Source organism: Mya arenaria, chromosome 9 (genome assembly GCF_026914265.1).
Source record: "Mya arenaria isolate MELC-2E11 chromosome 9, ASM2691426v1".
NCBI classification, from domain to species: Eukaryota; Metazoa; Mollusca; class Bivalvia; order Myida; family Myidae; genus Mya; species Mya arenaria.
This window is the reverse complement of record NC_069130.1, coordinates 73,091,010-73,118,514: the sequence shown is the minus strand read 5'-3', so window position 1 is coordinate 73,118,514 and position 27,505 is coordinate 73,091,010. Positions and strand designations below refer to the sequence as shown.

The 27,505-nt window shown below is 33.9% G+C and overlaps 1 long non-coding RNA gene across 1 annotated transcript; it reads left to right on the top strand.

Moving 5' to 3' along the window:
* The first annotated feature begins 1,081 nt into the window (after positions 1–1,081).
* LOC128246959 (uncharacterized) lies at positions 1,082–27,505 on the top strand. Its single transcript, XR_008263402.1, has 6 exons — positions 1,082–1,177; positions 7,985–8,103; positions 18,527–18,643; positions 22,719–22,858; positions 23,093–23,175; positions 24,225–27,505. It is a non-coding gene; the product is annotated as an uncharacterized LOC128246959 (long non-coding RNA).

The window sequence follows — 27,505 nt, the reverse complement described above, 5'->3', positions numbered from 1 at the left end:
CATATATTTTTAAAATTATCTTCGTATTTTAGTTATATTGCAAAACACTTCGTTTTGTGTATGCACATTTGTTTATTAATTGTATGTGTGTTATAATGTACAATGCCTAATTTCAGATATATACACAACGTCCATAAACTTCCAGGCTATACTACGATGAGCCCTTTTTGTGTGTTTTATAGAATCACAATTAAAGCACACACAAACAGTTTTCATATCATCGATATACATGTATCATATTTGTATTCTGAAAAATGTTTGCTTTTTACTTCTATTTACTTTAGTTATTGGTTATATTTACATGTTCATTTATGATTATGCATAATGTAATATAGTGGCTTATGGGACTTAATGTAAATGTAGTTATCTAATTTATTAATATTGTGTTTATTTAAAAACGTTGTGGTTGTCTTCAAACGATTCGGCTAGGATTTCGTTTATATCCAAATGTGACTTAACAGATTAAGTAAAATACATGTATGTTTATTGTTAAATACATTCAAAATCAAATGTTTAAACGTTTAGCAGGCAATGTTTCTGATACAATTGTACACGGTTAATGCGTAATGTAAACATCCAATGGTACTACAGCTTAATTCTGATGAGTTGACAGGGTGTTATGGAACTTTTTTTACTTATTATTTAACGATGAAGATCCGCAGATTTTTTTACCCAGTAACTGTAAACTAACCCTAAGTGACCATAAGTAATGATTTATTTAAAGTTACGTATGACTGTCACTTTGTACAAACAAATTCAGAAACGGTAACTTTGCCTTCGCAGCATGAATACCATTAGGCGTATGTGAAATCGGTGGTCTTCTTGAAGCAAGTGAAAATAATATGTTGACTTTGTACATAGCCAGTTGACATGAGCTATTAGGCTGTTTCGTCGTAGTCTTTGTTTTCGTATTAAAATATTAACCAATTATAAAGTGATTCCAATTTGCATACAATGAAAAAAATAGTAATAAGTTGATGTTTGTTCCTGTTGTAATTACATGAATTTCTGTATTTCCAGTTAAGTCACATACCGGTTTTATCCGTTTGTGATAATACGTTTTGCCTTTCGAAATTGCGTGCGAAAGAAAAATGGTAAACATCTTGACTTTTATTCGATTTCATCCTCAAACTGACTTGCCGTGTCTGCGGACCAATGCTCATTAAACAGGAATAAAGTATGGCCCTGTACAATATCTTTTTTAATGTAGAGGTACTGTTTGTGTTTTCAGTAAACAATGAACAATTTAATCAATTATAAAATGACGTATTTTGGCTGGGGCTTCCAGTAGTCTAAAATAATAGACGTGTTATACGGAATTCTTCCAATCCCTTACGTCTAAACGGGTTGGTGCAAAAAGCGGGGGTGTTTTAAAAATATTGAAATTGTATTAAGTAAAGTATTTTATGGTTGAAATTGATCATAAGGTTTATACTAAATGTGTCATCTATCGGTGTATACCATCTATCAATGTAATCTGAAACATGCCGAATAATGATCACATGAACGGGTACCTGCACTTCGGATTGTTTATATTCATTCGAGAGAACTGTCAGCTACAAACATTTGAAGATCATGTCGTTTCCCAAGTAATTAAAATATATACGTAATTACATTTTTAGCTTGACTATTTGAAGAATAGGTGGGCTATACTACTCGCCCCAGCGTCGGCGTCGGTGTCGGCGTCTGGTTAAAGTTTTAGGGCGAGTTGGGATTTTCACTTATAAATCCAATACCCTACATTCAATTGGCTACACAGTTGTTCAGGGCCATCACATAATGAGGTTAGATAACTCCATATTATTCTTTACACAGATTATGGCCCCTGATTGACTATGAAACTTGGGTTAAAGTTTTAGGGCAAGTTGGAATATTTATTAATAACTTCTATATCCTTTGTTCAAATAACTTAATACTTCACACAGTTGTTCAGGACCATCCCACAATGAGGTTACTTAACTCCATATTATCCTAAATACAAGTTATGGCCCCTGATTGACTTAGGTTAAAGTTTTAGGGCAAGTTGGGATTTTTACTTAAAACTCCAATACCATTCATTCAATTGACTTAATACTTCACACAGATGTTCAGAGCCATCACATAATGAGGTTAGATAACTCCATATTATCTTTTATACAAATTATGGCCCCTGATTGACTATGGAACTTAGGTTAAAGTTTTAGGGCAGGTTGGGATATTGTTTAGTAACTTATATACCCTTCATTCAATTGACTTGATATTTCACACAATTGTTCAGGACCATCACCCAATGAGGTTACATAACTCCATACCCTCAATACAAGTTATGGCCCCTGATTGACTTAGGTTAAAGTTTTAGGCAAGTAAAAGTTAAGGGCAAGTTGGGATTTTAATAAAAAATAACTTCTATACCGTTCATTAAATGCACTTAATAAAATTCAAAATTATTTACGACCATCCTACAACAAGAAACATAACTCCGTTTTAAGCCTAAGTACAAGTTATGGCCCTTGAATTTTTTATATATTTTTTAATATTTTTTTTTAATTTCCTTTGAAAGGCATATTTGTATATTCTTAACCACATTTTCATAATGGGAAATCAAGTTATTTGAATGACTGGCGTCATTGTTTGGGCAGGCTGGTGGGAGGGCAGCATCAAAGTCACCTTATGTATAAAATAATTTTAGTTAGGTTTGACATAAAGAGACCAAACTTGGTATTAATATTACATCGTCACTGATTCTAAGTCGAAGCGGCATGGTCGATATGATAGCTCTTGTTTTTCTATATTCTACTTTTTAAAACTTTCTAAATGTAACAGGGTTCGAATTTAACTTTGAGGAGCACTCGCAAAATTTTGCGAGTGCTTTTTGAGGCAACTCGCAAAATGAAAAATCAACTTGCAATTTTATCATTTGCTTTATTCCCTTATAATTATATTGTCTAATTAAAGTAGAAATTTACACCTAAGACATATTATGAATATTAAAAAGTATCAATCTTGAGTGACTCGACTACTAGAACTTGTTGATGGCTTATTCTTTTTGGGAAGTATGGAAAGACTCATCAGATGCTGGCCGCATTTTGATAACAAAAACTTTGACAGTTGGGCTAAATTTAGCTAATGACTGAGTTAGGTGATTACATCATTTTAATTCACTTTGTTTTATGCATGCCTCGGAGAATCCCAGAAAGATTCGTAATAAAACTCGGCTTTTTCCGTATTTGTTCTATTTTGGAAACTTACTAGAGCGTGACTCCGTACTGTCTTCTTTATACTGGTTGTGTAAACATGCCACTTATAGGCTGTTTACACTCAACTACATAGCGGAGTTAAGTTCATGTTTATTCTGCTTTCCTTTTAACATTTTGTGGTCTAGAAAAAGCCACTCGCAGAATTGTGCGAGCTTGAATAAAAGCGTTTTGCGAGTATGCAAGTCTAAATTCGAACCCTGTGTAAGCCATTGCTATTGCTAGAATCTCGCAAAGCCCAGATCAGATTTTCATCTATTTATATATGCAGATGACTTCACTGACACTGGTGCTTCTTAACAACTTGCATATTCGCGGTCACGTAACCTCCATGTTTGGTATTGTTATCTAGTGAAAATGTCATATGTACACCGATTGATTATACATACGTCACAAAACAAAATGACCGAACCCTATGTCAACAAATAGGTCAGGTGTCGGACACATACTATAGAAATACTTTTTAAGGCCACATAATTTGAAAGGTAATTAAATCCTCAACATATATGTATTAAAGATTATACATTTATATATCAACTTCGATTTCACAGTAAACAAAGGAAGTCTTAGTACACTGATAGATGATACACACAGGCTATATTCATATTTTACCATGTAAGTTAAAAGTTATTTTGCACATAACAAGCATTTAATGCATTAAAACACATTGTTTACCTTTCCAATAAAACGAAGGTTGACTGACACAGACAACAATTAATGCCAAGGGGAACAACTCGATCCAATCGTAATAACTCTGGCACCTCTGACAAGCTTTGAGATAGACCTTGTTATGCACCAGTCAATTGTAACCACGCCCCCCCGCCAAGTCCAGGGGTATACCGGGGATAGCCGGGGAAAAGAGCTGTGTTTCCAGGTGGCCCCGCAGGGCCGGGTGAGTGCGCCAAATTTAGCAAAGATTGGGCCCTATATAGAGTCTCTGGGGTGCGGGGGCATATGGCCGGGGTTTAACCAACAGTTGGTCCCTGCAGGGAGGGGATTTTACCCGGGGTTGGCTGGACCGGCCGGGGTGGGGCTACAATTGACTGGTGCATTAATACAATTGTAACAACTCAGCCATGGCCGAAATATTCTGATTATTTTAAAATTGTGCCCTTCATATATATATCATTATGTTTTGACCGAATGAAATGAAGAAAACCCGTCAAACTCATAATTAGAAGTTAGAAGTCGGATATTTATTTTCGGTGTACGGAACTTAAATATAAAATAACGTAACTGGTAATATTTCTTGTTTTTATGATATTTTATAGATGTTATATGCTTTAACCCTGAATCCCGATCGGAATAACTACCCACTTTTGATACTTAACAATTTGTACGTGAAGGATTTGCTATATCAAAAATTTAAAAAATCCATAAACGTACAGATATTTGGACAAGGACTTCCAGTAGGCGAGTAGTTTTATTTTTAATGGTTGAATGAAATAAAGTATCCTTATTTTGAAAGATAAATGATGTTATAAATGATATCAATGTTCATAATAAAGTTCAAGTTGATTTAAAGGTTAATGATTTATGGCAGGTTGATATTTATTTATAACTTCTATACTCTTCATTCAGTTGACTTAATACTTCACACAATTGTTCAGGACCATTCACACAATGAGGTAACATAACTCCATAATATCCAACTTCATTATATCTTTGATACAAGTTATGGCCCCTGATTGACTTACGAACTTCTGATAAATTTTAAGGGCATGTTAACATTTAAAGCTGCACTCTCACAGATTGAACGTTTTGACAACCTTTTTATTTTTTGTTTTGGAACGAGCAGATTTTAGCGAAAATCCATTGAAACCAGTATTAAAAAAACCCATGTTTTATGCATTTTTCTTAAACCGTAAGTAGCGGTTTAGGCCATAAAACATTAATTTTCGAATGGAAATATGAAAATCTATGATCTGATTTTTTGTCAGCAATCTTATATCATTGGTTTGAAGATATTTAGGCCACAACAAATTGATCATATGTTCGTCGGATTTGCCGCACCTAAAATTCGAAAAACGCAAAAAAATAACAAAATAAAAAAAATTGCGCCCGCACATATTATTTGGCCGCGCGGATTTTTTTTTGTATACTTCTGAATTTCCACTATTTTCTTAATTTGATTTATTTAAAATTTAAACCTGTAACGTCGACTTCGTCTATTTTTGAAGGTATTTCCATGCTTTACATTCTTCGCGAGCAAACTTTCCTCGTGTCAGGACAAAGTCAGGTCCGGGTAACCGCAAAACAGCCGATATTTGTTGACAGTCTTTTTTGTCGGGAATATTTTGCAGGACGCACTGTTGTTATTTATTTCCGGTATTCATTTTCAGTTTACTAAATCAGTTTTCGTAATGTAAAATACACGTTTTAAGTAAAAATCAGAGTCATAGTCAATGGATTTATAGCCTTCAGTAAACAACAGCAGTTTCACAGCGTCGAAGGCATTAATTATCTATGTGTGTTTTAAGTAATTCATTGTTTTGCACTCAAAATTTAGTGCTAAATAATGACTAAATCAGATTTTGAGTGCAAAACTTCTATTCAAATACACGCCGGACACACGACTTACAACCATTGAACATGTTTTCGTGAGTTATTTTTTTAAAATTCTGAAATGCATTTCTCAGTATTCATATACTGTACTCATAAGTGTTATAAACAGAAAAAAGTAGGACTTGTAAATGTTTTAGAAACAGTCTGTATTTACACATACAGTATTAAAATGCACCAGTCTATTGTAACCACGGCTCCCCCCGGTGCGGGGGTATACCGGGAATAGCCGGGGAAATGGGCCGTGTTTTTACCTTTCAGGTGGCCCCGCAGTGCCGGGTGAATGCGGTGGGTTTTATCGCGCAAAATATAGCAGGGAATGTGCCTTCTCTGGGCTGCGTGGGCATTTGGCGGTGATTTTACCATCAGTTCGTTCCCACAGGGCGGAGATTTTACCTGGGTTTGGCTGGACCAGAAGTCAAAGTCCCCGTTATTGCCCAGACCTTGGGGGCGTGGTTACAATTGACTGGTGCATAATAACATCAGTAAAATCAGAAAATAAAACCTTTTATAAGTAAATGACTGTTTGAATTTTCTAAATTTTTTGTTCTTATCGCACTTATTTTCTTTGATCAATTAGTGATAAAGTGTCCTGTTTCTTACAGGCATTGAAGCTATGGAGGTTGTCATGTTATTCTTTTTCAAGGCACAGACCTTTAAACCATAGGTTCATGGTAAAAGTGAGGTCTTGAAACGGAAACATCTTTATTCCACCACCTGCTCTAATATAATGACCAGGCCACATTTGCAGATTTGTTTAACACTGCTTCAATGTTCATTGTATTTTTTCAGAAATGTTCTCTGTGTTATATACATTTTTATATTCTTCGAATAATTGCAGGTTACTGTGAGGAATGCTGTCTTTACAATAATATCCACAATTAAATTGCTAATGCAATGAAAGTTAATAGTTAAGCACTGGATCTTTATAATTGCCATTTGTTAAATATTGAGACATATTTTCATGTGATGCTTTCAAAACCTTTTCATTTATAACTGAGAACCTTTTTTTGCAATTAAAAAGCATTTCTTGACATAGTTGTATGATAAATTTGGTAAGAAATATACATTTTTTTTTTAATTTTCGCTCTTCGCTCGCCTCTGATTTGCCATAAATTTAAAAAAAAGTTTTTTTTTTTTTCGCTTGCTCGCTCCTACTTTTTTTTGGGCAAAATCCGTAGAACAAATGATCAATTTGTTGTGGCCTTACGCAAAAATTGCTCTTTCCAAGACAAACAAAATAAAAAGTTGTAAAAATGGTAAATCTGTGAGAGTGCAGCAGTTAAGGTCAAGTTTGGATTTTAATAAAAATCTCCTATACCCTTCATTCAATTGACTAAATACTTCACACAATTAATGTTGACCATCTTACAATAAGGTTACATAACTCCATTTTAGCCCTTAATACAAATTATGGCCCTTGATTGACTTTTTTGTTTTAAATTTTCTTTTTATTTCTGTTGACAGGCACATTTTTAAATTCTTAACCATGTTTTGGCAAGGAAAAACAAGTTATTTGACTGACCTGCATCATTGTTCTGATGTCTTTGTCACCATTCAAGCAAAAAAGCAAGCATTCCTTGGGTGGAGAAATCACAATTTTGAATTTATGTCAATTTGAAATTTAAATTTCTATGAGAATATTAAGGGTTCTTTTAAGCACATACTAATATAAACTTTAAAACCTTAAATGCTTATACAGAAGATAACTTTAACACCATTCTCCAACGCCTAATAAAAAAATAAAAAAGGATGTGACCATAACCAAACATTTTTTTTAAGGCCTAACCAGATCTTATTTGAGATAATGTTGTGATTATCTCCCTTTGACCATAAGTGGTGATTGAAGGAACATATTGACCTGTGTGGCCTTTTGTTGTCATCAGGTGTGACCAGTTGTTTGCTCAATTTAGGAGGGAGTTTTGAAAGTCATTGTTCACCTGACTTCCTTGGTAGACACAGCTGATAATTTTATATGATGATATAATACTTTCAGGATCATTTAAGAGGTTGGTCATGGTATTATTTTAGTTGGTTATGATTGCAGTTGGACTGCTATTTGTATCAAAATTGTAGTAATTGTATTGTTAAAAAATTCAACATGGTGGCACATAAATGTATTCTTGGTATAACCATTTATGTTTTTTGAATACTGCATATCAAATATGATTTGTATCTTTTTCTTATAGACGGATTGAACTATTTCATCTTGAAGTGTGTTAATAGGAATATATCCAGCAACCTGTCTGAAGTTTTGCCAGAACAACTACAACATTGGACCACATGCATTGGAACCTTATTATTTAAGGTACCTTATTAGTAATGAAGTGAATGTTTGTGTACATGCATTTGTTTTAACCAAAGAATATTGATGTTTGTGTATGAAATTGTAAATCTAATAATACATAATATAAATTAATAATACATTATTTTATTTTATAGTTTTGTCATTTTAACATTTATACTCAAGGCAATAGAAATAAAAAGTGAGTCGGTTTCATTAAAGGGGCTGTACACCAGATTTGCACTAAAGAATTTTTTTTCTATAACGAATATCAGGGCAATTATTTTGTTTGCAATAATTGATAGGACCAGCTCATTTGAATGAACCCAAAGGGTATTGCACATATTAATTGCTAGAGCCACTGATGGAATATCACTTTATTTATTTAAGGGGCTGCTGATCTTTTGGTTAATCCTCATCTTGGAAGACTCCTTTGAGAGCTTGTGGATGCAGTAATCTGCACAGCCGAGTTATCTCATTAGTAGCCTTCCTCTGATATTTGAAACAAAATTATCTTTCTATAGATAGCTTGGGTTCAAAATGTTTATTTATTTAAGAGGCTGCTGATCTTTTGGTTAATCCTCATCTTGGAAGACTCCTTTGAGAGCTTGTGGATGCAGTAATCTGCACAGCCGAGTTATCTCTTAAGGAGCCTTCCTCTGATGTTTGAAACAAAATTATCTTTCTATAGATAGCGTGTTTTTTTTCTTATTTCGGGAATGTAACGTATACCAGTGACATTTGGATTTTGGAAATATACAGCTATCTGGTTGAAATTTGGCCAGTTGACAGTGCTTAACCGAAGAATATTGATGTTTGAGTATGAAATTGTAAATCTAATAATACATAATATAAATTAATAATACATTATTTTCTTATTTAGTTTTGACATTTTAACATTTATACTCAAGGCAATAGAAATAAAAAGTGAGTCGGTTTCATTAAAGGGGCTGTACACCAGATTGGCACTAAAGAATATTTTTTCTATAACGAATATCAGGGCAATTATTTTGTTTGCAATAATTGATAGGACCAGCTCATTTGAATGAACCCAAAGGGTATTGCACATATTAATTGCTAGAGCCACTGATGGAATATCACTTTATTTATTTAAGGGGCTGCTGATCTTTTGGTTAATCCTCATCTTGGAAGACTCCTTTGAGAGCTTGTGGATGCAGTAATCTGCACAGCCGAGTTATCTCTTTAGGAGCCTTCCTCTGATATATTTGAAACAAAATTATCTGTCTATAGATAGCGTTTTTTTTCTTATTTCGGGAATGTAACGTACATACCAGTGACATTTGGATTTTGGAATTATACAGCTATCTGGTTGAAATTTGGCCAGTTGACAGTGCTTAACTAAAGAATATTGATGTTTGAGTATGAAATTGTAAATCTAATAATACATAATATAAATTAATAATACATTATTTTCTTATATAGTTTTGACATTTTAACATTTATACTCAAGGCAATAGAAATAAAAAGTGAGTCGGTTTTATTAAAGGGGCTGTACACCAGATTGGCACTAAAGAATATTTTTTCTATAACGAATATCAGGGCAATTATTTTGTTTGCAATAATTGATAGGACCAGCTCATTTGAATGAACCCAAAGGGTATTGCACATATTAATTGCTAGAGCCACTGATGGAATATCACTTTATTTATTTAAGGGGCTGCTGATCTTTTGGTTAATCCTCATCTTGGAAGACTCCTTTGAGAGCTTGTGGATGCAGTAATCTGCACAGCCGAGTTATCTCATTAGTAGCCTTCCTCTGATATTTGAAACAAAATTATCTTTCTATAGATATTTTGGGTTCAAAATGTTTATTTATTTAAGAGGCTTCTGATCTTTTGGTTAATCCTCATCTTGGAAGACTCCTTTGAGAGCTTGTGGATGCAGTAATCTGCACAGCCGAGTTATCTAATTAGGAACCTTCCTCTGATATTTGAAACAAAATTATCTTTCTATAGATAGCTTGGGTTCAAAATGTTTATTTATTTAAGAGGCTGCTGATCTTTTGGTTAATCCTCATCTTGGAAGACTCCTTTGAGAGCTTGTGGATGCAGTAATCTGCACAGCCGAGTTATCTCTTAAGGAGCCTTCCTCTGATGTTTGAAACAAAATTATCTTTCTATAGATAGCGTGTTTTTTTTCCTTATTTCGGGAATGTAACGTATACCAGTGACATTTGGATTTTGGAAATATACAGCTATCTGGTTGAAATTTGGCCAGTTGACGGTGCTTAACCGAAGAATATTGATGTTTGAGTATGAAATTGTAAATCTAATAATACATAATATAAATTAATAATACATTATTTTCATATATAGTTTTGACATTTTAACATTTATACTCGAGGCAATAGAAATAAAAAGTGAGTCGGTTTCATTAAAGGGACTGTACACCAGATTGGCACTAAAGAATTTTTTTTCTATAACGAATATCAGGGCAATTATTTTGTTTGCAATAATTGATAGGACCAGCTCATTTGAATGAAAACAAAGGGTATTGCACATATTAATTGCTAGAGCCACTGATGGAATATCACTTTATTTATTTAAGGGGCTGCTGATCTTTTGGTTAATCCTCATCTTGGAAGACTCCTTTGAGAGCTTGTGGATGCAGTAATCTGCACAGCCGAGTTATCTCTTTAGGAGCCTTCCTCTGATATATTTGAAACAAACTTATCTGTCTATAGATAGCGTTTTTTTTCTTATTTCGGGAATGTAACGTATACCAGTGACATTTGGATTTTGGAATTATACAGCTATCTGGTTGAAATTTGGCCAGTTGACAGTGCTTAACCGAAGAATATTGATGTTTGAGTATAAAATTGTAAATCTAATAATACATAATATAAATTAATAATATATTATTTTCTTATATAGTTTTGACATTTTAACATTTATACTCAAGGCAATAGAAATAAAAAGTGAGTCGGTTTCATTAAAGGGGCTGTACACCAGATTGGCACTAAAGAATATTTTTTTCTATAACGAATATCAGGGCAATTATTTTGTTTGCAATAATTGATAGGACCAGCTCATTTGAATGAACCCAAAGGGTATTGCACATATTAATTGCTAGAGCCACTGATGGAATATCACTTTATTTATTTAAGGGGCTGCTGATCATTTGGTTAATCCTCATCTTGGAAGACTCCTTTGAGAGCTTGTGGATGCAGTAATCTGCACAGCCGAGTTATCTCATTAGGAGTCTTCCTCTGATATTTGAAACAAAATTATCTTTCTATAGATATTTTGGGTTCAAAATGTTTATTTATTTAAGAGGCTGCTGATCTTTTGGTTAATCCTCATCTTGGAAGACTCCTTTGAGAGCTTGTGGATGCAGTAATCTGCACAGCCGAGTTATCTCTTAAGGAGCCTTCCTCTGATGTTTGAAACAAAATTATCTTTCTATAGATAGCGTTTTTTTTCTTATTTTGGAAATGTAACGTATACCAGTGACATTTGGATTTTGGAATTATACAGCTATCTGGTTGAAATTTGGCCAGTTGACAGTGCTTAACTGAAGAATATTGATGTTTGAGTATGAAATTGTAAATCTAATAATACATAATATAAATTAATAATACATTATTTTCTTATTTAGTTTTGACATTTTAACATTTATACTCAAGGCAATAGAAATAAAAAGTGAGTCGGTTTCATTAAAGGGGCTGTACACCAGATTGGCACTAAAGAATATTTTTTCTATAACGAATATCAGGGCAATTATTTTGTTTGCAATAATTGATAGGACCAGCTCATTTGAATGAACCCAAAGGGTATTGCACATATTAATTGCTAGAGCCACTGATGGAATATCACTTTATTTATTTAAGGGGCTGCTGATCTTTTGGTTAATCCTCATCTTGGAAGACTCCTTTGAGAGCTTGTGGATGCAGTAATCTGCACAGCCGAGTTATCTCTTTAGGAGCCTTCCTCTGATATATTTGAAACAAAATTATCTGTCTATAGATAGCGTTTTTTTCTTATTTTGGAAATGTAACGTATACCTGAAAGTGACATTTGGATTTTGGAATTATACAGCTATCTGGTTGAAATTTGGCCAGTTGACAGTGCTTAACTGAAGAATATTGATGTTTGAGTATGAAATTGTAAATCTAATAATACATAATATAAATTAATAATACATTATTTTCTTATATAGTTTTGACATTTTAACATTTATATTCAAGGCAATAGAAATAAAAAGTGAGTCGGTTTCATTAAAGGGGCTGTACACCAGTTTGGCACTAAAGAATATTTTTTCTATAACGAATATCAGGGCAATTATTTTGTTTGCAATAATTGATAGGACCAGCCCATTTGAATGAACCCAAAGGGTATTGCACATATTAATTGCTAGAGCCACTGATGGAATATCACTTTATTTATTTAAGGGGCTGCTGATCTTTTGGTTAATCCTCATCTTGGAAGACTCCTTTGAGAGCTTGTGGATGCAGTAATCTGCACAGCCGAGTTATCTCATTAGTAGCCTTCCTCTGATATTTGAAACAAAATTATCTTTCTATAGATAGCTTGGGTTCAAAATGTTTATTTATTTAAGAGGCTGCTGATCTTTTGGTTAATCCTCATCTTGGAAGACTCCTTTGAGAGCTTGTGGATGCAGTAATCTGCACAGCTGAGTTATCTGTTTAGGAGCCTTCCTCTGATGTTTGAAACAAAATTATCTTTCTATAGATAGCGTGTTTTTTTTCTTATTTCGGGAATGTAACGTATACCAGTGACATTTGGATTTTGGAAATAAACAGCTATCCACTTGAAATTTGGCCAGTTGACAGTGCTTAACCGAAGAATATTGATGTTTGAGTATGAAATTGTAAATCTAATAATACATAATATAAATTAATAATACATTATTTTCTTATATAGTTTTGACATTTTAACATTTATACTCAAGGCAATAGAAATAAAAAGTGAGTCGGTTTCATTAAAGGGGCTGTACACCAGATTGGCACTAAAGAATTTTTTTTCTATAACGAATATCAGGGCAATTATTTTGTTTGCAATAATTGATAGGACCAGCTCATTTGAATGAACCCAAAGGGTATTGCACATATTAATTGCTAGAGCCACTGATGGAATATCACTTTATTTATTTAAGGGGCTGCTGATCTTTTGGTTAATCCTCATCTTGGAAGACTCCTTTGAGAGCTTGTGGATGCAGTAATCTGCACAGCCGAGTTATCTCATTAGTAGCCTTCCTCTGATATTTGAAACAAAATTATCTTTCTATAGATAGCTTGGGTTCAAAATGTTTATTTATTTAAGAGGCTGCTGATCTTTTGGTTAATCCTCATCTTGGAAGACTCCTTTGAGAGCTTGTGGATGCAGTAATCTGCAAAGCCGAGTTATCTCTTAAGGAGCCTTCCTCTGATGTTTGAAACAAAATTATCTTTCTATAGATAGCATGTTTTTTTCTTATTTCGGGAATGTAACATATACCAGTGACATTTGGATTTTGGAAATATACAGCTATCTGGTTGAAATTTGGCCAGTTGACAGTGCTTAACTGAAGAATATTGATGTTTGAGTACGAAATTGTAAATCTAATAATACATAATATAAATTAATAATACATTATTTTCTTATATAGTTTTGACATTTTAACATTTATACTCAAGGCAATAGAAATAAAAAGTGAGTCGGTTTCATTAAAGGGGCTGTACACCAGATTGGCACTAAAGAATATTTTTTCTATAACGAATATCAGGGCAATTATTTTGTTTGCAATAATTGATAGGACCAGCTCATTTGAATGAACCCAAAGGGTATTGCACATATTAATTGCTAGAGCCACTGATGGAATATCACTTTATTTATTTAAGGGGCTGCTGATCTTTTGGTTAATCCTCATCTTGGAAGACTCCTTTGAGAGCTTGTGGATGCAGTAATCTGCACAGCCGAGTTATCTCTTTAGGAGCCTTCCTCTGATATATTTGAAACAAAATTATCTGTCTATAGATAGCGTTTTTTTCTTATTTTGGAAATGTAACGTATACCTGAAAGTGACATTTGGATTTTGGAATTATACAGCTATCTGGTTGAAATTTGGCCAGTTGACAGTGCTTAACTGAAGAATATTGATGTTTGAGTATGAAATTGTAAATCTAATAATACATAATATAAATTAATAAAACATTATTTTGTTATTTAGTTTTGACATTTTAACATTTATACTCAAGGCAATAGAAATAAAAAGTGAGTCGGTTTCATTAAAGGGGCTGTACACCAGATTGGCACTAAAGAATATTTTTTCTATAACGAATCTCAGGGCAATTATTTTGTTTGCAATAATTGATAGGACCAGCTCATTTGAATGAACCCAAAGGGTATTGCACATATTAATTGCTAGAGCCACTGATGGAATATCACTTTATTTATTTAAGGGGCTGCTGATCTTTTGGTTAATCCTCATCTTGGAAGACTCCTTTGAGAGCTTGTGGATGCAGTAATCTGCACAGCCGAGTTATCTCATTAGGAGCCTTCCTCTGATATTTGAAACAAAATTATCTTTCTATAGATATTTTGGGTTCAAAATGTTTATTTATTTAAGAGGCTGCTGATCTTTTGGTTAATCCTCATCTTGGAAGACTCCTTTGAGAGCTTGTGGATGCAGTAATCTGCACAGCCGAGTTATCTCTTAAGGAGCCTTCCTCTGATGTTTGAAACAAAATTATCTTTCTATAGATAGCGTGTTTTTTTTTTCTTATTTCGGGAATGTAACATATACCAGTGACATTTGGATTTTGGAAATATACAACTATCTGCTTGAAATTTGGCCAGTTGACAGTGCTTAACCGAAGAATATTGATGTTTGAGTATGAAATTGTAAATCTAATAAAACATAATATAAATTAATAATACATTATTTTCTTATATAGTTTTGACATTTTAACATTTATACTCAAGGCAATAGAAATAAAAAGTGAGTCGGTTTCATTAAAGGGGCTGTACACCAGATTGGCACTAAAGAATATTTTTTCTATAACGAATATCAGGGCAATTATTTTGTTTGCAATAATTGATAGGACCAGCTCATTTGAATGAACCCAAAGGGTATTGCACATATTAATTGCTAGAGCCACTGATGGAATATCACTTTATTTATTTAAGGGGCTGCTGATCTTTTGGTTAATCCTCATCTTGGAAGACTCCTTTGAGAGCTTGTGGATGCAGTTATCTGCACAGCCGAGTTATCTCATTAGTAGCCTTCCTCTGATATTTGAAACAAAATTATCTTTCTATAGATAGCTTGGGTTCAAAATGTTTATTTATTTAAGAGGCTGCTGATCTTTTGGTTTATCCTCCATCTTGGAAGACTCCTTTGAGAGCTTGTGGATGCAGTAATCTGCACAGCTGAGTTATCTCGGAGCCTTCCTCTGATGTTTGAAACAAAATTATCTTTCTATAGATAGCATGTTTTTTTCTTATTTCGGGAATGTAACGTATACCAGTGACATTTGGATTTTGGAAATATACAGCTATCTGCTTGAAATTTGGCCAGTTGACAGTGCTTAACTGAAGAATATTGATGTTTGAGTATGAAATTGTAAATCTAATAATACATAATATAAATTAATAATACATTATTTTCTTATTTAGTTTTGACATTTTAACATTTATACTCAAGGCAATAGAAATAAAAAGTGAGTCGGTTTCATTAAAGGGGCTGTACACCAGATTGGCACTAAAGAATATTTTTTCTATAACGAATATCAGGGCAATTATTATACCCTCCAAAACAAAGTTTGGGGGGGGTATACTGGAATCGGGTTGTCCGTCCGTCTGTCTGTCTGTCCGTCTGTCCGTCCGTTTTTTTTTTTGTCCGGGATTCATCTTTGTCGTTATTGAACAAATCTTTTTCAAACTTTCAGATATTAATGGCCATGATGTAAACTTGCGCCTCTGTGAAATTGGTACGGGTCACATGACCCTGACCAGAGTTATCTCCCCTTGATGTGTTAAAGTAGGCAAAATAAGCCCTGTCCGGGATTCATCTTTGTTATTATTCAACAAATCTTTTTCAAACTTTCAGAAATTAATGGCCATGATGTAAACTTGCGCCTCTGTGAAATTGGTACAGGTCACATGACCCTGACTGGAGTTATCTCCCCTTGATGTGTTAAAGTAGGCAAAATAAGCCCTGTCCGGGATTCATCTTTGTTATTATTCAACAAATCTTTATCAAACTTTCAGAAATTAATGGCCATGTTGTAAACTTTCGCCTCTGTGAATTTGGTACAGGTCACATGACCCTGACTGGAGTTATCTCCCCTTGATGTGTTAAAGTAGGCAAAATAAGCCCTGTCCGGGATTCATCTTTGTTATTATTCAACAAATCTTTATCAAACTTTCAGAAATTAATGGCCATGTTGTAAACTTTCGCCTCTGTGAATTTGGTACAGGTCACATGACCCTGACTGGAGTTATCTCCCCTTGTAGGCAAAATTAGCTTTGTCCGGCCTAACTCCAGGGCAAACAACCTAGACATGGAGGGGTGGGGGGTATTCGTTAGCCTATGGCTTACAGTTCTAGTTTTGTTTGCAATAATTGATAGGACCAGCTCATTTGAATGAACCCAAAGGGTATTGCACATATTAATTGCTAGAGCCACTGATGGAATATCACTTTATTTATTTAAGGGGCTGCTGATCTTTTGGTTAATCCTCATCTTGGAAGACTCCTTTGAGAGCTTGTGGATGCAGTAATCTGCACAGCCGAGTTATCTCATTAGGAGCCTTCCTCTGATATTTGAAACAAAATTATCTTTCTATAGATATTTTGGGTTCAAAATGTTTATTTATTTAAGAGGCTGCTGATCTTTTGGTTAATCCTCATCTTGGAAGACTCCTTTGAGAGCTTGTGGATGCAGTAATCTGCACAGCTGAGTTATCTCTTAAGGAGCCTTCCTCTGATGTTTGAAACAAAATTATCTTTCTATAGATAGCATGTTTTTTTCTTATTTCGGGAATGTAACGTATACCAGTGACATTTGGATTTTGGAAATATACAGCTATCTGGTTGAAATTTGGCCAGTTGACAGTGCTTAACTCGCGAAGAATATTGATGTTTGAGTACGAAATTGTAAATCTAATAATACATAATATAAATTAATAATACATTATTTTCTTATTTAGTTTTGACATTTTAACATTTATACTCAAGGCAATAGAAATAAAAAGTGAGTCGGTTTCATTAAAGGGGCTGTACACCAGATTGGCACTAAAGAATTTTTTTTCTATAACGAATATCAGGGCAATTATTTTGTTTGCAATAATTGATAGGACCAGCTCATTTGAATGAACCCAAAGGGTATTGCACATATTAATTGCTAGAGCCACTGATGGAATATTACTTTATTTATTTAAGGGGCTGCTGATCTTTTGGTTAATCCTCATCTTGGAGGACTGCTTTGAGAGCTTGTGGATGCAGTAATCTGCACAGCCGAGTTATCTCTTTAGGAGCCTTCCTCTGATATTTGAAACAAAATTATCTTTCTATAGATAGCGTTTTTTTTTCTTATTTCGGGAATGTAACGTATACCAGTGACATTTGGATTTTGGAATTATACAGCTATCTGGTTGAAATTTGGCCAGTTGACAGTGCTAAATATCTGAAGAATATTGATGTTTGAGTATGAAATTGAAAATCTAATAATACATAATATAAATTAATAATACATTATTTTCTTATTTAGTTTTGACATTTTAACATTTATACTCAAGGCAATAGAAATAAAAAGTGAGTCGGTTTCATTAAAGGGGCTGTACACCAGATTGGCACTAAAGAATATTTTTTCTGTAACGAATCTCAGTGCAATTATTTTGTTTGCAATAATTGATAGGACCAGCTCATTTGAATGAATCCAAAGGGTATTGCACATATTAATTGCTAGAGCCACTGATGGAATATCATTTTATTTATTAAAGGAGCTGCTGATCTTTTGGTTAATCCTCATCTTGGAGGACTCCTTTGAGAGCTTGTGGATGCAGTTATCTGCACAGCCGAGTTATCTCTTTAGGAATCTTCCTCTGATGCTTGTAACATAATTATCTTTCTATATCACTAATTGATGGTGCCACTAATGGGATATCTCCATATTTAGTTAAGGGGCTACTAATTCTGAGTTTTATCTTCATTAATTATTCATAATTGATGCTGTACAATAGTGCCAAGAGTAATTTCTTGAGTAGCTCACAGCACAACCCTCTTATGATTGTAGCAGCTTTCCCCTGGGTATAAAACATATTAATTGATAGGACCAGCTTATTATTTTGTAATGAATAAAACCAAAGGAAGTTTAACATATTAGTTGATGGTTCCATTCACAGAATATTGGTACTACCAGAAGGGTGCCTCCATGTATATCCATGTCGATATCCTTTTGGTAAATGTGTACTTTTTATTTGTAGGACTACCAATGGGGAAGGACTGTATTTAATTGTTGCTGTTAACTATCTTGGTACCAGTTATGCCAACATTTACCTACCTGCAGCAGAGGCCCTGCCGACTTTAAACAATCATAGCTGGTAAGAATGGTACAAACATGTACAGAAACGGCATATATATAAATATATATATTCAAATAGAAGATTGACTTTTCTTGAAAATTGTACAGCAAATTTCGAAAGATATATTCCTTGTCTGCATACATTTGCTCATACAAATCTTATTTTTGGGCAAAGATGTCTTTCTGAAAAGCAGGATATATTAATAGTAAACTGATTTTTTGGAGGGACTATAGCAACTTATGCTTTTAATACAAAAATCTTTTGTACATGCAATTTTTCGAAAGCTAAACATTTAACAACATGGTTTCTTTACATTGCTGCATTTAAAGTTTGTAAATTATACCCATTTATGTTTTTTGAATACTGCATATCAAATATGATTTGTATCTTTTTTCTTATATACGGATTGAACTATTTCATCTTGACGTGTGTTAATAGGAATATATCCAGCAACCTGTCTGAAGTATTGCCAGAACAACTACAACATTGGACCACAAGCACCTGAACCTTCTTATTCATTTATTTGTAATGAAGTGAACGTTTGTGTACATGCATTTGTATAGGTCTCAAATCTAGTTCAGAATGAACCTAATGAGTATTGCGCATAAAATTGATGGCGCCAGTGGTGGGATATCTCCTTATTTATATAAGGGAGATACTGTTTTAGCTCGACTATTCAAAGAATATGGAGAGCTGTACTACTCACCCAAGCATCAGCATCGGCGTCAGCATCACACCTTTGCATGCAAGCACACATAGGTTAATATCTCAGCAACTCCTTGAGGTATTGCATTGAGACTTTATACAATGGTACTTAACCATCCAACCTACTTAATTAACCAAGTTTTAAAAAAATAGTTTGCATTTAATGCAAAAAATAGGCCTTTATTATTCGACTTAGAAATTCTGGTTAAGGTTTTGAATGTTTCCTTCAATAAAATCTTTGCTGAGTTCGGTATTGGGTCATCTGGGGTTAAAAAACTAGGTCACCAGGTCAAATTAAAGGCAAAAGCTTGTTAACACTATAGAGGTCACAATTTTGAATGTATCTTCAGGAAACTTGGTCAGAATGTTAACATTAATAATCTCTAGGTTAGGTTCGAATCTGGATCATGTGCAGTCAAAAACTAGGTCAAATAATAGGAAAAACATGTTCACACTCTAGAGGCCACATTTATGACCTTATGTTCATGGAACTTGATCAGAATGTTATTCTTGATGATCTTTAGGTAGAGTTTGAAACGTGGTAATCAGAGGTCAAAAACCAGGCCACTAGGTCAAATCATAGAAAAACTTTGTAAAAACTGTAGAGGTTACATTCTCTTGATCGCCATGAAACTATGTCAGAAAGTTGGTGTTTAATGAAGTCTATGTCAAGTTTGAAACTGGGTAACCTGAGTTCAAAAACTAGGTCACAAAGTCAAATTGTAAAAAAACCTTGTTAAAAACACTGTTGAGGCCATATTTTATATAAACCTGGTCGGAATGTTCTTATAAGAGCAAGGAAAGGTTTGCAACTGGGTCATCTGTGATATTAAAAAAATCATCAGTGAAATTAAAAAAAACTTGGGTCACTAGGAAGGATCGAACCCCCTGTCACAATTGCCCCCACCCTGAAAACACTTGTTTTACACTTGAATAGGATCAAGTGAGTGATGCAGAGCCTTCAGGGCCCTGTTGTTTCATTTGTTGCCAAGCAATAATCAAGTACATTGAGACTTAATGTTCAGAACCCAAATCAAATGTTACTAACATAAATGATATGCAGACACACACTCCAGCTAGCTAGCTCAAACTCCATATTTCCTAAACCCCCTAAAGGATGTTCATGAAACTTTTGTAAAATGTTCACCTTATCATGACTTAACATGCAGAACCCACATTCCAAGCTAGCTGGCTGAAAGTCAAGGTCACAGTTAATGGTCATGTATATATGTTCATGCCTACATTGTTTTTCTTTTGCACCCCTCAAAGAATTTCTATGAAACTCGGGTCAAATGTTCACCCTGTTCAGATGAAGTGGAGAACTCACATTCTAAGCACAGGGTTAAGGCCAAAGGTTCTAGCCATATAATTCATGTTCGCTATCTCCTGAACCTGATTTTCATAACAAGTGTGTCCAATGTTCATATCATCAACCCATACACATAATCAGTTCCATATCTCCCATTGTCAAATGTCATGGAATAAAATGAAACAAGCATTTGGGAGACATCTGGTTAGGTTTCCAAAAAGAGCCCTCTAGTTTGCCCTGGCACAAATGGACAGTGTTGTTAAAATTAATGAAATATACTTGCCTTTAAATTCCTTTGTTGATACTGATTTATGAGAGAATTCATGATTTGCAGTCGTAAAATCTGCGATAATAAAAGAAGTTTATGATTATTGTTTATTGCATAAAATAAGTTGTACAAGTTTTATATTTTATATAAATTACATTACGCAGCCTGTCAATTAAACTAGCCGGTCTGACCAAACAGTGTCCAGATTAGTTGGGGCTTATATCAGTTGCCTGTTGCTTTCTGCCATGTCTGTCTCCGATAATCTGCACTTAACAACAGTAGTGTAATTACACTGTTTTCTATACATTTAACTCAAAATATGTTTCTTATAACTAAGAGGTTATGTAAAGACAATTGTAGAAATCCAAAATTCTGACATTTTATTGCTCAAAATATGCTTTTTTGCATTGTTTGTTAACAAAGTGACCTTTAAGTCGACTATTTCAACCCACCAAATGTCTTCTTGTTACCGTCCATATTATTATATACATATATGTCCATATTATTATATACATATATTTTCCGTTAGTCTGAAAACAAGAAATTATCGATCAGTATTCAAAGTCTATGGTATTGACAATATATTTAAATCCAAGGCATATACAATTGCTTTTAACTTTGTTTGGACATAGTCTGTTAGTGAAAAGAAATGAAATCACATCTCATTGCTTATATGAATTGGGCAGAATTAGAAGATTTTCTATTTTATTAATTGTTATTCATTTAAGCTTGCATATCAGTTCTAAGATTGTTGTCATTTTATGCTAAAGTGTCAATAGTTTTTACAATCGGTTGTAGTACATTAATCATTCTTAAGCTAAGTCAGAGTACATGTGAGTTATTTTTTGTATAATAAAACCTATTTAAACAGCTTACAACTGAGATCTTGGCAAATAATAATATTTGTCATAAGAACCCCATTGGAAATAAGTTGAATAACTTTAATGGGTTATCCTGTGTTATATATTTGTCACATTGAATTAAATCTTAATTAACGCACGTACATGTATCAAACGCATTCTAATGATGTTGTGTTTTAGTAAAGATATCATCCCTAATATACTTTGGTAATCAGTCTGTGATATAACTTTATGAAATATTTGATTTGTTACAAAATGACATATATATATATATATGCATAAATAAATCTCATAGATCTATTATCATGCAATGGTCATAAAAATGTTTATATAAAATGGTTATCAATAATAATAATTTATTAAACTTGCATAAAAAAGGTGATTCTTATATGAAGAATGGAAGAAAAAGAGCGAAGTCCATATGATCTATTAGCAAACGTTGTTTATTGTTGTTTTGTTTCCTTAAATTTGAGTTTTATGAATATGTTATAGAGATTGCCTTTCTATTGTTACAAAATTCCAATGTAATGTTACAAAAATAAATTACTTTTCAAATTAAGACATTAAAGCATTTATACTTGAATCAAACATAATGCATTCAATTAATAATGATAACTGGGGTGACCTGTGTAAAGAGAAAGGTTACCCGTTTTTCAGCATTGAGTGTAGCGGGCACAGGCTGCGCATACAACTGTTAATGTGACATCTTTTGTTACTTTTGATTCTCCCAGAGAGCCAGCACAGCTCCATGATACACACAGGTTTCAGCAACTGGGTGTGGCCTTCTGGGTGAGAAAGGCTTCCCAGTAATATTTGTATCTTTTTTTTGACCAGACATTTGTAGTGAATTGTTCAGTTGCAGTGGTTTTGACGCCACTGAACCAGCATTGCTACATGACAGATATACATGTTTGACAGTACAAGTGCATCGTCATTCTTTGTCATTTTCAGACACTCCTTGTTGTGCGCTGGCAGAAATGCAAAGTGGTACCACCAGTTGTCTATGCCACCTTTCCCCTCATTTTAGAGGATAATGTGGACAGTCCCTGCAGTTTACAGCTAAGCCCTCAGTATAGCCCTACAAATTTTAGGTAAGGGATAAATTTTGGCTACAAGCTTACGATTTATGCACTCGTTTAAAGTCTGTACTTGTTCTGAGCGCAATTCACATTCCACATCAAAATTTAAGATCCCAGACTAAATATTTTTTTCAGATGTTCTGACTAACATGTACGTACACTACTAATATTTGGATAAGAACTTTCTCAAATTGATAATGATTTAATAAATGAGGTATCCAAGATTTACACCCGGTCCTCTTGCAGATACTGCCGATGGCGCGTAAGATCCAGTACATTGGGCCTGAGTTTCCAGTACGCCAAACTAGAGCCAGGATTAATATCAGACGGTGAGCTTCTGTGTATTTATTTCCTAAACACTGCTAGAAGTCTAAGCTTTCCTTTTCTCATTTTTCAACTAAAAAAAGAAGTTGACAGTATACATAGAAAACCTGTTTTATGCTTTAAAATCAAGTAGTCAACAGGATTTTCATTCATTTTAAGAGGCACTGTGGAACTCATTATTTTCATTATTCAATTTTTTTTAACACATTTTAAATGCAGTGAAGGGGCTTAATCAGGGATAAGGAACAACAAGGTCACAAACATTGTATCATTTTTCTTATTTCATCTAAATCTAAAAATCTTATCTGGAGAAACATCAAATTTTGTTAGATCTCAATTTCTCAGAAAATGTAGCTGTCTGAGGACCTATTCATCAATGAGTATCACTGTCTTGAAATTGCTGTTGCGATAGAATTTTCATAGAAAAATACTAAGGAAAAAAGTGTATTTCTTACTTAGAGGTTTAAGTAATAGTAATAGTTTTAATTGTATAACAAAGGTTTGCATTAAAGTGACACTCTTATTCAAAATCAATACATACACATGTGTATCAAAGATACATTTTGGCTGATAAATCTTTAACTACTTACTAAATAATGCATTTATGGTAAAAATTAATTACTTATAACAAGCTTGTAACTGTGAATTTAAAAGTTGAACACTTAAAGATATTAAATGATTGGTGAGTGCTAAAAAGATTTACTGTGATGTACTATTGTCTCATAGTTAGAAATACTGTTTTTTCTGCACATTTCTTTCAAACTCAACTCATTAGCCTCCATAAGAACCATTGTTTTATACTTTTGTTCATCCTTTTTATTATCATCAATATACAATTACATTAATTTTGGTAAATCTTATTTTGGAGTAAGAGTGCATCTTTAATGCGTCCGTGTCTCATTGTAGCCCAAGTAGTTCTTTAAAACAATTTTCCCCCACTTCGGTAGCATTTGATGACTTGAACATTGCATTCTTGTATATATTTTCAAATTTACACATGATTGATATCATATTTGAAGACAATTAATATGTGGTTTTGAATCATATTTTGTAGGACCTCTCTGTGGGTGGACGGATTCAGAGATGACCCAAAGATGCGGCCATGACTGTGTCACATGGACGTTATTGATGAAACCATCATGATTTAGTTTTTTGGTGATAAATCAACAGACAAAGTGTGTATAATTTGTGGATAAATAGTGTTAAAGCTAGAAACTTTTCTACGAATTCCTACTCAAGTGGTGAACTGGAATAATATTGTATATAACAAAGAAGAGAATCTTGTTGTGGGCCGTCTTCATACACAATTCTGCAGTCATCTGCACTAGACCTGTTGGGGCAGTTTGATTTGATTTATCAGTGGCTCTACTTAAAGCAAGCTTTTGTTTTCACAAGCTTGATGTAATATATTTTTCTTATTTTCAAACTGATAACAACCATTTGACAAGTTCCATGACATATTTAAGGCATATTTTCCGAAAATGTAAAAAAATTACAACTCTTCAAATACATGATTGTTTTTGAGTGAAAATTTAAGAAATAAGAAATTCTACCTCTTTTAAACCCAATATACTGGCTTGGAGACCAAAATCCATCTCTGACATTGCCAGAGGTTCACATGATGTCTGTTCAAACTCGTAAATACTTTTAATAATTCGGATAGTGGATTCAATTGACTGTAACATGACTGTATATTTCTTATGTACAAAATTCATGTTTATTTTTTTTCTGAATAGTGATGTTTAAACTTTTTATGCAGCCAATGGTGTTATGGGCTTTTGTTAAAGATGCACTCCAACTCCCAAATGAGATTTACCACAATTCATAATATTATTTAAATATTCCAAAAAGGATGAATAAATGTCAAAAACAATGGTTCTTATGAAGGATACCCAGTTTAATTTTAAAGAAATGAGCATAAAACACGGTATTTCTACCTTATGCGACTATAGTAGACCACAGTAAATCTTTTAGCATTCACCAATCATTTAATATGTTTTGCGCTTCGCTATTAAATACATGGTTACAATCTTGTTATCAGTAATTAATAATTTTCATAAATGCATTATTTAGTTTAAGTAGTTACAGGCTTATCAGTCAAAACTGATGTTTGTTGTACATGTGTATGTATTGATTTGGAATAAGAGTGTCACTTTAATCATAAGCATCTAGATTTTCTATATATTTGTAAACAAATTGTACACTATTTATTATACCCCCCAAAACAAAGTTTTTATACCCCCCAAAACAAAGTTTGGGGGGGTATACTGGAATCGGGTTGTCCGTCCGTCTGTCCGTCCATTTTTTTTTTGTCCGGGATTCATCTTTGTCGTTATTGAACAAATCTTTTTCAAACTTTCAAATATTAATGACCATGATGTAAACCTGTGCCTCCGTGGATTTGGTCAGAGTCGCATGATCCTGAGTGGAGTTGTGGCCCCTTAATGAGTTAAATTGGGCAAAATTAGCTTTGTCCAGGATTCTTCTTTGAAGCTATTGAGCAAATCTTTTTCAAACTTTCAAATATTAATGGCCATGATGTAAACCTTTGCCTCCATGAATTTGGTGGGAGTCACATGATCCTGAGTGGAGTTGTGGCCCCTTAATGAGTTAAATTGGGTAAAATTAGTTTTGTTCGTCCTACTCCTTTGTCATTTTTGAATGAATCTTTTTCAAACTTTTAGCCATGGTGAGAACATTTGCCCCTGTGATTGTGGTTGGAATCACATGATCATGTCTCCAATTATGGCCCCTGAATAAGTTAAAATAGGCAAAAATTATACAGCTTTGTCTAGTTGTTACTAAAAATAGAAAAACGGTTTCCGGACGATAACTCATGAAAGGCTAGACAGATTTGAACAATTTTTGGTACACAGGTGTAACATCAGAAGATACAGGTCAAGTTCGATATTGGGGCTGGTGGGGCCAAGGTCAAGGTCATTGTTACTAAAAATAGAAAAACAGTTTTCGGACAATAAGTCATGAAAGGCTAGACAGATTTGAACAATTTTTGGTACACAGGTGTAACATCAGAAGATACAGTTTGGTACACAGGTGTAACATCAGAAGATATAGGTCAAGTTCGATATTGGGGCTGGTGGGGCCAAGGTCAAGGTCATTGTTACTAAAAATAGAAAAACAGTTTTCGGACAATAAGTCATGAAAGGCTAGACAGATTTGAACAATTTTTGGTACACAGGTGTAACATCAGAAGATACAGTTTGGTACACAGGTGTAACATCAGAAGATATAGGTCAAGTTCGATATTGGGGCTGGTGGGGCCAAGGTCAAGGTCACTGTTACTAAAAATAGAAAAACGTTTTCCGGACGATAACTCATGAAAGGCCTGACAGATTTGAACAATTTTTGGTACACAGGTGTAACATCAGAAGATACAGCTCAAGTTCGATATTGGGGCTGGTGGGGCCAAGGTCAAGGTCACTGTTACTAAAAATAGAAAAACGGTTTCCGGATGATAAATCATGAAAGGCTTACAGATTTGAACAATTTTTGGTACACAGGTGTAACATTAGAAGATACAGGTCAAGTTTGATATTGGGGCTGGTGGGGCCAAGGTCAAGGTCACGGTTACTAAAAATAGAAAAACGGTTTCCGGACGATAACTCATGAAAGGCTAGACAGATTTGAACAATTTTTGGTACACAGGTGTAACATCAGAAGATACAGGTCAAGTTTGATATCGGGGCTGCTGGGGCCAAGGTCAAGGTCACTGTTACTAAAAATAGAAAAACAGTTTCCGGACGATAACTCATGAAAGGCTAGTTTTTCTTGTCAGCAGTGTAACTTCTAAATTACTCAACATATTTAAATAAAACAGTACATGCATGATAAAAGAAGATGCAGTTTGCAGTAACCTTGGAGTTATGGCCTCTTTTCAAAGGAATGGTTTGCCATTCCTGTGTCCAGGCGGCATTTGGGGGTATTCGTCACTACTGTGACAGCTCTAGTTTATCTCTGCATCTTTTATTTTGAACCATAAGGGATCAAATGCTGTTTAAATCACTTATTATATACATCTTTTTAAGTGACATATATGTATTAAAATGGCCTTATTATTATTGCCATCATGTGATTGTAGAATAAAAGTTGAGACCAGTTTGTGGTACCCTGTGAGTCATTCATGTTGTTGTGATATATATTTCATCATAGTTTTGAGAAATGGGAACAAATGCTTTAAAAATATGTTTTACTATACATGTACTTTGATAATGTAAGGCTCCATAAATGGAGTCTGTTTTGTTTTATATTGTGTATTTTTCTTTTAATTCTCTTTTATAATCAATGCAAAGACTTGTGCAATAAATTTCTTTCTAG